Here is an 8,165-nt window from a genome sequence, read left to right as displayed (position 1 = left end):
ACTGCAGCGTACCAGTAAGGGTTCAGGTACTACCCTGGAGTACCGGTGGGTGTTCTGATACTACTGCAGAGTACCGGTGGGGGTGGCGGTACTACCCCAGAATATCAGGTAGGGGTGCCAGGCCAACAACGGAGCATCAGGTAGGGATACCGGGCCTAACACGGAGGGTCAGGTAGGAATGTCTGGTCTACACCGCGCACCCGTAAAGTCAGCAGGAGTAACCCAGTGAACCAGTAAGGGTTCACGTACTACCTCGGAGTACCGGTGGGTGTACCGATACTACGGCAGAGTAACGGTGGGAGTACCGCTACTACCCCAGAAGATCGGGTATGGGTGCCAAGCCTAATGCGGAGCATCAGGTAGGGATACCGGGTCTAACCTGTGGGGTCCGGTAGGGAGGCCGGGTCTAGTCCAGCGCGCACGAAGGGACAGCTGGTGTTCTCTGGCGCATCACAAAGGGTTCCGTTCCAACCCCAGAGTACTGGTGGGGGAACTGGTTCTACATCGAAACATCAGGTACATATACCGGGCCTACTCCGGCGGGTCAGGTAGGAAGGGTGGGCGTAAAGCGGGGCGCCCGTAGGATCAGCAGGTGTACCCCGGCGCACCAGTAAGTGTTCCGGTAAAATCCAGGAATACCGGTGGGTATAGCAAAACTACCGCGGAGTACCAGTGGGTGTACCGGTACTAGCCCAGATTGTCGGGTAGGGGGCCAGGCCTACCGCAGAGCAATAGGTAGGGATACCGGGCCTAGCCTGGAGGGTCAGGTAGGAATGTCTGGTCTATACCGCGCGCCCGTAAGTTCAGCAGGTGTACTGCAGCGAACCAGTAAGGGTTCAGGTACTACCCTGGAGTACCGGTGGGTGTACCGGTAATACTGCAGAGTACCGGTGGGGGTACCGGTACTACCCCAGCATATCAGGTATGGGTGCCAGGCCAACAATGGAGCATCAGGTAGGGATACAAGGCCTAACACGGAGGGTCAGGTAGGAATGTCTGGTCTACACCGCGCACCCGTAAAGTCAGGAGGAGTAACCCAGTGAACCAGTAAGGGTTCACGTACTACCCTGGAGTAACGGTGTGTGTACCGATACTACCGCAGAGTAACGGTGGGGGTACCGCTACTACCACAGAACATCCGGTATGGGTGCCAAGCCTAATGCGGAGCATCAGGTAGGGATACCGGGTCTAACCTCTGGGGTCCGGTAGGGAGGCCGGGTCTAGTCCAGCGCGCACGAAGGGACAGCTGGTGTTCTCTGGCTCATCACAAAGGGTTCCGTTCCAACCCCAGAGTACTGGTGGGTGAATCGGTTCTACCTCGAAACATCGGGTAGGGATACCGGGCCTACTCCGGTGGGTCAGGTAGGAAGGGTGGGCGTAAAGCGGGGCGCCCGTAGGATCAGCAGGTGTACCCCGGCGCACCAGTAAGTGTTCCGGTACAATCCAGGAGTACCGGTCGGTATAGCAAAACTACCGCGGAGTACCAGTGGGTGTACCGGTACTACACCAGATTGTCGGGTAGGGGGCCAGGCCTACCGCTGAGCATCAGGTAGGGATACCGGGCCTAGCCTGGAGGGTCAGGTAGGAATGTCTGGTCTATACCGCGCGCCCGTAAGTTCAGCAGGTGTACTGCAGCGTACCAGTAAGGGTTCAGGTACTACCCTGGAGTACCGGTGGGTGTTCCGATACTACTGCAGAGTACCGGTGGGGGTACCGGTACTACCCCAGAATATCAGGTATGGGTGCCAGGCCAACAACGGAGCATCAGGTAGGGATACCTGGCCTAACACGGAGGGTCAGCTAGGAATGTCTGGTCTACACCGCGCGCCAGTAACGTCATCATGTGTACCCCAGTGAACCAGTAAGGGTTCACGTACTACCCCGGAGTAACGGTGGGTGTACCGATACTACCGCAGAGTAACGGTGGGGGTACCGCTACTACCCCAGAACATCCGGTATGGGTGCCAAGCCTAATGCGGAGCATCAGGTAGGGATACCGGGTCTAACCTCTGGGGTCCGGTAGGGAGGCCGGGTCTAGTCCAGCGCGCACGAAGGGACAGCTGGTGTTCTCTGGCGCATCACAAAGGGTTCCGTTCCAACCCCAGAGTACTGGTGGGGGAACGGGTTCTACCTCGAAACATCGGGTACGTATACCGCGCCTACTCCGGAGGGTCAGGTAGGAAGGGTGGGCGTAAAGCGGCGTGCCCGTAGGATCAGCAGGTGTACCCCGGCGCACCAGGAAGTGTTCCGGTAAAATCCAGGAGTACCGGTGGGTATAGCAAAACTACCGCGGAGTACCAGTGGGTGTACCGGTACTAACCCAGATTGTCGGGTAGGGGGCCAGGCCTACCGCAGAGCAATAGGTAGGGATACCGGGCCTAGCCTGGAGGGTCAGGTAGGAATGTCTGGTCTATACCGCGCGCCCGTAAGTTCAGCAGGTGTACTGCAGCGAACCAGTAAGGGTTCAGGTACTACCCTGGAGTACCGGTGGGTGTACCGATAATACTGCAGAGTACTGGTGGGGGTACCGGTACTACCCCAGAATATCAGGTATGGGTGCCAGGCCAACAACGGAGCATCAGGTAGGGATACAAGGCCTAACACGGAGGGTCAGGTAGGAATGTCTGGTCTACACCGCGCACCCGTAAAGTCAGGAGGAGTAACCCAGTGAACCAGTAAGGGTTCACGCACTACCTCGGAGTACCGGTGGGTGTACCGATACTACCGCAGAGTAACGGTGGGGGTACCGGTACTACCCCACAATATCAGGTATGGGTGCCAGGCCAACAACGGAGCATCAGGTAGGGATACCGGGCCTAACACGGAGGGTCAGCTAGGAATGTCTGGTCTACACCGCGCGCCAGTAACGTCATCATGTGTACCCCAGTGAACCAGTAAGGGTTCACGTACTACCCCGGAGTAACGGTGGGTGTACCGATACTACCGCAGAGTAACGGTGGGGGTACCGCTACTACCCCAGAACATCCGGTATGGGTGCCAAGCCTAATGCGGAGCATCAGGTAGGGATACCGGGTCTAACCTCTGGGGTCCGGTAGGGAGGCCGGGTCTAGTCCATCGCGCACAAAGGGACAGCTGGTGTTCTCTGGCGCATCACAAAGGGTTCCGTTCCAACCCCAGAGTACTGGTGGGGGAACCGGTTCTACCTCGAAACATCGGGTACGTATACCGGGCCTACTCTGGCGGGTCAGGTAGGAAGGGTGGGCGTGAAGCGGGGCGCCCGTAGGATCAGCAGGTGTACCCCGGCGCACCAGTAAGTGTTCCGGTACAATCCAGGAGTACCGGTTGGTATAGCAAAACTACCGCGGAGTACCAGTGGGTGTACCGGTACTAGCCCAGATTGTCGGGTAGGGGGCCAGGCCTACCGCAGAGCATCAGGTAGGGATACCGGGCCTAGCCTGGAGGGTTAGGTAGGAATGTCTGGTCTATACCGCGCGCCCGTAAGTTCAGCAGGTGTACTGCAGCGAACCAGTGAGTGTTCAGGTACTACCCTGGAGTACCGGTGGGTGTACCGATAATACTGAAGAGTACCGGTGGAGGTACCGGTACTACCCCAGAATATTAGGTATGGGTGCAAGGCCAACAACGGAGCATCAGGTAGGGATACAAGGCCTAACACGGAGGGTCAGGTAGGAATGTCTGGTCTACACCGCGCACCCGTAAAGTCAGGAGGAGTAACCCAGTGAACCAGTAAGGGTTCACGCACTACCTCGGAGTACCGGTGGGTGTACCGATACTACCGCAGAGTAACGGTGGGGGTACCGGTACTACCCCAGAATATCAGGTATGGGTGCCAGGCCAACAACGGAGCATCATGTAGGGATACCGTTCCTAACACGGAGGGTCAGCTAGGAATGTCTGGTCTACACCGCGCGCCAGTAACGTCATCATGTGTACCCCAGTGAACCAGTAAGGGTTCACGTTTACCCCGGAGTAACGGTGGGTGTACCGATACTACCGCAGAGTAACGGTGGGGGTACCGCTACTACCCCAGAAGATCGGTTATGGGTGCCAAGCCTAATGCGGAGCATCAGGTAGGGATACCGTGTCTAACCTGTGGGGTCCGGTAGGGAGGCCGGGTCTAGTACAGCGCGCACGAAGGGACAGCTGGTGTTCTCTGGCGCATCACAAAGGGTTCCGTTCCAACCCCAGAGTACTGGTGGGGGAACTGGTTCTACATCGAAACATCAGGTACATATACCGGGCCTACTCCGGCGGGTCAGGTAGGAAGGGTGGGCGTAAAGCGGGGCGCCCGTAGGATCAGCAGGTGTACCCCGGCGCACCAGTAAGTGTTCCGGTAAAATCCAGGAATACCGGTGGGTATAGCAAAACTACCGCGGAGTACCTGTGGGTGTACCGGTACTACCCCAGATTGTCGGGTAGGGGGCCAGGCCTACCGCAGAGCATCAGGTAGGGATACCGGGCCTAGCCTGGAGGGTTAGGTAGGAATGTCTGGTCTATACCGCGCGCCCGTAAGTTCAGCAGGTGTACTGCAGCGTACCAGTAAGGGTTCAGGTACTACCCTGGAGTACCGGTGGGTGTTCTGATACTACTGCAGAGTACCGGTGGGGGTGGCGGTACTACCCCAGAATATCAGGTAGGGGTGCCAGGCCAACAACGGAGCATCAGGTAGGGATACCGGGCCTAACACGGAGGGTCAGGTAGGAATGTCTGGTCTACACCGCGCACCCGTAAAGTCAGCAGGAGTAACCCAGTGAACCAGTAAGGGTTCACGTACTACCTCGGAGTACCGGTGGGTGTACCGATACTACGGCAGAGTAACGGTGGGAGTACCGCTACTACCCCAGAAGATCGGCTATGGGTGCCAAGCCTAATGCGGAGCATCAGGTAGGGATACCGGGTCTAACCTGTGGGGTCCGGTAGGGAGGCCGGGTCTAGTCCAGCGCGCACGAAGGGACAGCTGGTGTTCTCTGGCGCATCACAAAGGGTTCCGTTCCAACCCCAGAGTACTGGTGGGGGAACTGGTTCTACATCGAAACATCAGGTACATATACCGGGCCTACTCCGGCGGGTCAGGTAGGAAGGGTGGGCGTAAAGCGGGGCGCCCGTAGGATCAGCAGGTGTACCCCGGCGCACCAGTAAGTGTTCCGGTAAAATCCAGGAATACCGGTGGGTATAGCAAAACTACCGCGGAGTACCAGTGGGTGTACCGGTACTAGCCCAGATTGTCGGGTAGGGGGCCAGGCCTACCGCAGAGCAATAGGTAGGGATACCGGGCCTAGCCTGGAGGGTCAGGTAGGAATGTCTGGTCTATACCGCGCGCCCGTAAGTTCAGCAGGTGTACTGCAGCGAACCAGTAAGGGTTCAGGTACTACCCTGGAGTACCGGTGGGTGTACCGGTAATACTGCAGAGTACCGGTGGGGGTACCGGTACTACCCCAGCATATCAGGTATGGGTGCCAGGCCAACAATGGAGCATCAGGTAGGGATACAAGGCCTAACACGGAGGGTCAGGTAGGAATGTCTGGTCTACACCGCGCACCCGTAAAGTCAGGAGGAGTAACCCAGTGAACCAGTAAGGGTTCACGTACTACCCTGGAGTAACGGTGTGTGTACCGATACTACCGCAGAGTAACGGTGGGGGTACCGCTACTACCCCAGAACATCCGGTATGGGTGCCAAGCCTAATGCGGAGCATCAGGTAGGGATACCGGGTCTAACCTCTGGGGTCCGGTAGGGAGGCCGGGTCTAGTCCAGCGCGCACGAAGGGACAGCTGGTGTTCTCTGGCTCATCACAAAGGGTTCCGTTCCAACCCCAGAGTACTGGTGGGTGAATCGGTTCTACCTCGAAACATCGGGTAGGGATACCGGGCCTACTCCGGTGGGTCAGGTAGGAAGGGTGGGCGTAAAGCGGGGCGCCCGTAGGATCAGCAGGTGTACCCCGGCGCACCAGTAAGTGTTCCGGTACAATCCAGGAGTACCGGTCGGTATAGCAAAACTACCGCGGAGTACCAGTGGGTGTACCGGTACTACACCAGATTGTCGGGTAGGGGGCCAGGCCTACCGCTGAGCATCAGGTAGGGATACCGGGCCTAGCCTGGAGGGTTAGGTAGGAATGTCTGGTCTATACCGCGCGCCCGTAAGTTCAGCAGGTGTACTGCAGCGTACCAGTAAGGGTTCAGGTACTACCCTGGAGTACCGGTGGGTGTTCCGATACTACTGCAGAGTACCGGTGGGGGTACCGGTACTACCCCAGAATATCAGGTATGGGTGCCAGGCCAACAACGGAGCATCAGGTAGGGATACCTGGCCTAACACGGAGGGTCAGCTAGGAATGTCTGGTCTACACCGCGCGCCAGTAACGTCATCATGTGTACCCCAGTGAACCAGTAAGGGTTCACGTACTACCCCGGAGTAACGGTGGGTGTACCGATACTACCGCAGAGTAACGGTGGGGGTACCGCTACTACCCCAGAACATCCGGTATGGGTGCCAAGCCTAATGCGGAGCATCAGGTAGGGATACCGGGTCTAACCTCTGGGGTCCGGTAGGGAGGCCGGGTCTAGTCCAGCGCGCACGAAGGGACAGCTGGTGTTCTCTGGCGCATCACAAAGGGTTCCGTTCCAACCCCAGAGTACTGGTGGGGGAACCGGTTCTACATCGAAACATCGGGTAGGGATACCGGTCCTACTCCAGCGGGTCAGGTAGGAAGGGTGGGCGTAAAGCGTCGCGCCCGTAGGGTCAGCAGGTGTACCCCGGCGCACCAGTAAGTGTTCCGGTACAATCCAGGAGTACCGGTGGGTATAGCAAAACTACCGCGGAGTACCAGTGGGTGTACCGGTACTAACCCAGATTGTCGGGTAGGGGGCCAGGCCTACCGCAGAGCATCAGGTAGGGATACCGGGCCTAGCCTGGAGGGTCAGGTAGGAATGTCTGGTCTATACCGCGCGCCCGTAAGTTCAGCAGGTGTACCGCAGTGATCCATTAAGGGTTCAGGTACTACCCTGGAGTACCGGTGGGTGTACCGATACTACTGCAGAGTACCGGTGGGGGTACCGGTACTACCCCACAATATCAGGTAGGGGTGCCAGGCCAACAACGGAGCATCAGGTAGGGATACCGGGCCTAACACGGAGGGTCAGCTAGGAATGTCTGGTCTACACCGCGCGCCAGTAACGTCATCATGTGTACCCCAGTGAACCAGTAAGGGTTCACGTACTACCCCGGAGTACCGGTGGGTGTACCGATACTACCGCAGAGTAACGGTGGGGGTACCGCTACTACCCCAGAACATCCGGTATGGGTGCCAAGCCTAATGCGGAGCATCAGGTAGGGATACCGGGTCTAACCTCTGGGGTCCGGTAGGGAGGCCGGGTCTAGTCCAGCGCGCACGAAGGGACAGCTGGTGTTCTCTGGCGCATCACAAAGGGTTCCGTTCCAACCCCAGAGTACTGGTGGGGGAACCGGTTCTACCTCGAAACATCGGGTACGTATACCGGGCCTACTCTGGCGGGTCAGGTAGGAAGGGTGGGCGTAAAGCGGGGCGCCCGTAGGATCAGCAGGTGTACCCCGGCGCACCAGTAAGTGTTCCGGTACAATCCAGGAGTACCGGTTGGTATAGCAAAACTACCGCGGAGTACCAGTGGGTGTACCGGTACTAGCCCAGATTGTCGGGTAGGGGGCCAGGCCTACCGCAGAGCATCAGGTAGGGATACCGGGCCTAGCCTGGAGGGTTAGGTAGGAATGTCTGGTCTATACCGCGCGCCCGTAAGTTCAGCAGGTGTACTGCAGCGTACCAGTAAGGGTTCAGGTACTACCCTGGAGTACCGGTGGGTGTTCTGATACTACTGCAGAGTACCGGTGGGGGTACCGGTACTACCCCATAATATCAGGTAGGGGTGCCAGGCCAACAACGGAGCATCAGGTAGGGATACCGGGCCTAACACGGAGGGTCAGGTAGGAATGTCTGGTCTACACCGCGCACCCGTAAAGTCAGCAGGAGTAACACAGTGAACAAGTAAGGGTTCACGTACTACCTCGGAGTACCGGTGGGTGTACCGATACTACCGCAGAGTAACGGTGGGAGTACCGCTACTACCCCAGAAGATCGGGTATGGGTGCCAAGCCTAATGCGGAGCATCAGGTAGGGATACCGGGTCTAACCTGTGGGGTCCGGTAGGGAGGCC

The sequence above is a fragment of the Accipiter gentilis genome, unplaced genomic scaffold (assembly GCF_929443795.1).
Source record: "Accipiter gentilis unplaced genomic scaffold, bAccGen1.1, whole genome shotgun sequence".
Taxonomy (NCBI): Eukaryota; Metazoa; Chordata; class Aves; order Accipitriformes; family Accipitridae; genus Astur; species Astur gentilis.
Note: the sequence above shows the minus strand (reverse complement) of the source record.